The sequence below is a fragment of the Mixophyes fleayi genome, chromosome 1 (genome assembly GCF_038048845.1).
Source record: "Mixophyes fleayi isolate aMixFle1 chromosome 1, aMixFle1.hap1, whole genome shotgun sequence".
NCBI lineage: Eukaryota > Metazoa > Chordata > Amphibia > Anura > Limnodynastidae > Mixophyes > Mixophyes fleayi.
This window is the reverse complement of record NC_134402.1, coordinates 309,629,588-309,632,087: the sequence shown is the minus strand read 5'-3', so window position 1 is coordinate 309,632,087 and position 2,500 is coordinate 309,629,588. Positions and strand designations below refer to the sequence as shown.

At 44.7% G+C, this 2,500-nt stretch overlaps 10 pseudogenes; all 10 read left to right on the top strand.

Annotated features, from left to right (window-relative positions):
• Window positions 1-247: 247 nt before the first annotated feature.
• On the top strand, window positions 248-366 carry LOC142131223 (5S ribosomal RNA; annotated as a pseudogene).
• Window positions 367-640: 274 nt separating this feature from the next.
• LOC142136173 (5S ribosomal RNA) lies at window positions 641-759 on the top strand (annotated as a pseudogene).
• A 293-nt stretch (window positions 760-1,052) lies between these two features.
• Window positions 1,053-1,171, top strand: LOC142130918 (5S ribosomal RNA; annotated as a pseudogene).
• Window positions 1,172-1,255: 84 nt separating this feature from the next.
• Window positions 1,256-1,374, top strand: LOC142136577 (5S ribosomal RNA; annotated as a pseudogene).
• An 86-nt stretch (window positions 1,375-1,460) lies between these two features.
• On the top strand, window positions 1,461-1,579 carry LOC142133918 (5S ribosomal RNA; annotated as a pseudogene).
• An 81-nt stretch (window positions 1,580-1,660) lies between these two features.
• On the top strand, window positions 1,661-1,779 carry LOC142136136 (5S ribosomal RNA; annotated as a pseudogene).
• Window positions 1,780-1,863: 84 nt separating this feature from the next.
• Window positions 1,864-1,982, top strand: LOC142117980 (5S ribosomal RNA; annotated as a pseudogene).
• Window positions 1,983-2,063: 81 nt separating this feature from the next.
• Window positions 2,064-2,182, top strand: LOC142136376 (5S ribosomal RNA; annotated as a pseudogene).
• Window positions 2,183-2,267: 85 nt separating this feature from the next.
• On the top strand, window positions 2,268-2,386 carry LOC142135777 (5S ribosomal RNA; annotated as a pseudogene).
• Window positions 2,387-2,469: 83 nt separating this feature from the next.
• Window positions 2,470-2,500, top strand: part of LOC142136774 (5S ribosomal RNA) — a 119-nt pseudogene continuing 88 nt past the window's right edge.

Genomic DNA, 2,500 nt, shown 5'->3' with positions numbered 1-2,500 from the left:
CTGGTTTTGAGATGTATAAGAGATGTAGGTCATTAGGAAGCCAATAACTACAGCCACACTGCCCTGAACAAGCCCCATCTCGTCTTATCTTGGAAGCTAAGCAGGGCCGGGTCTTTTTAGTTCTTGGATGGGAGACCACCTGGTAATACCAGGTGCTTTAAGCCTTTTTTTTTATTTTCTCTTATTCCGGCTTCCTTCAATGCTGGTTTTGAGATGTATAAGAGATGTAGGTCATTAGGAAAACAATATCTACAGCAACACCACCCTGAACAAGCCCAATCTCATCTGATCTTGGAAGCTAAGCAGCGCAGAGCCTGGTTAGTACATGGATGGGAGACCACCGGGGAATACCAGGTGCTGTAGGCCTTTTTTTTTTATTTGCTCTTTTTCCGGCTTCTTTCATTGCTGGTTTTGAGATGTATAAGAGATGTAGGTCATTAGGAAACCAATACCTACAGCCACACCACCCTGAACAAGCCTGATCTTGGACGCTAAGCAAGGCTGTGCCTGGTTAGTGTTTGGACGGGAGACCACCTGGGAATACCAAGTGCTGTAGGCCTTTTTTTTTTTTCTCTTATTCCAGCTTCCTTCAATGCTGGTTTTGAGATGTATAAGAGATGTAGGTCATTAGGAAACCAATACTTGCAGCCATACCACCCTGTACAAGCTCAATCTTGTCTGATCTTGGAAGCTAAGCAGGGCTGGGCCTGGTTAGTAATTGGATGGCAAACCACCTGAGAATACCAAGTGCTGTAGGCCTTTTTTTTTTTATTTTCTCTTGTTCCTGTTCTGGCTTTCTTCAATGCTGGTTTTGAGATGTATAAGAGATTTAGGTCATTAGGAAACCAATACCTACAGCCACACCGCCCTGAACAAGCCCAATCTTGTCTGATCTTGGAAGATAAGCTGGGCCGGGCCTGGTTAGTTCTTGGATGGGAGGACACCTGGCAATACCATATGCTGTAGGCCTATTTTTTTTATTTGTTCTTATTCGGCTTCCTTCAATGCTGGTTTTCAGATGTATAAGGGATGTAGGTCATTAGGAAGCCAATACCTACAGCCACACCGCCCTGAACAAGCCCAATCTCATCTGCTCCTGGAAGCTAAGCAGGGCCGGGCCTTGTTAGTTCTTGGATGGGAGACCACCTGGGAATACCAGGTGCTGTAGGCCTTTTTTTTTTATTTGCTCTTGTTCCGGCTTCTTTCAATGCTGGTTTTGAGATGTATAAGAGATGTAGTTCATTAGGAAACCAATACCTATAGCCACACCACCCTGAACAAGCCCAATCTTGTTTGATCTTGGACGCTAAGCAGGGCAGGGCCTGGTTAGTACTTGCATGGGTGACCAACTGGGAATGCCAAGTGCTGAATGCCTTTTTTTTTTTTATTTTCTCTTGTTCCGGCTTCCTTCAATGCTGGTTTTGAGATGTATAAGAAATGTAGGTCATTAGTAAACCAATACCTACAGCCACACCACCCTGAACAAGTCCAATTTCATCTGATCTTGGAAGATAAGCAGGGCCAGGCCAGGTTAGTACTTGGATGGGAGACCACCTGGGAATACCATGTGCTGCAGGAATTTTTTTTATTTTCTCTTGTTCCGCTTCCTTTAATGCTGGTTTTGAGATGTATAAGAGATGTAGGTCATTTGGAAACAAATACCAACAGTCACACCACCCTGAACAAGCCTAATCTTGTCTGATCTTGGAAGCTAAGCAGGACCGAGCCTGGTTAGTACTTGGATGGGAGACCACCTGAGAATACCAGGAGCTGTAGGCCTTTTTTTTTTATTTGCTCTTATTCCGGCTTCTTTCAATGCAGGTTTTGAGATGTATAAGAGATGTAGGTCATTAGGAAGCCAATACCTACAGCCACACCACCCTGAACAAGCCCAATCTCGTTTGATCTTGGAAGCTAAGCAGGGCCGGGCCTGGTTAGTACTTGGATGGGAGACCACCTGGGAATACCATGTGCTGCAGGCCTTTTTTTTATTTTCTCTTGTTCCGCTTCCTTTAATGCTGGTTTTGAGATGTATAAGAGATGTAGGTCATTACGAAATCAATACCTACAGCAACACCGCCCTGAACAACCCCAATCTCATCTGATCTTGGAAGCTAAGCAGTGCCGGGTCTTGTTAGTTCTTGGATGGGAGACCACCTGGCAATACCAGATGCTGTAGGCCTTTTTTTTTTTATTTGCTCTTTTACCGGCTTCCTTCAATGCAGGTTTTGAGATGTATAAGAGATGTAGGTCATTATGAAGCCAATACCTACAGCCACACCGCCCTGAACAAGCCCAATCTCATCTGCTCCTGGAAGCTAAGCAGGGCCGGGCCTTGTTAGTTCTTGGATGGGAGACCACCTGGGAATACCAGGTGCTGCAGGCCTTTTTTTTTATTTTCTCTTGTTCCTGCTTCCTTCAATGCTGGTTTTGAGATGTATAAGAAATGTAGATCATTAAGAAAGCAATACCTATAGCCACACCACCCTGAACAAGCCCA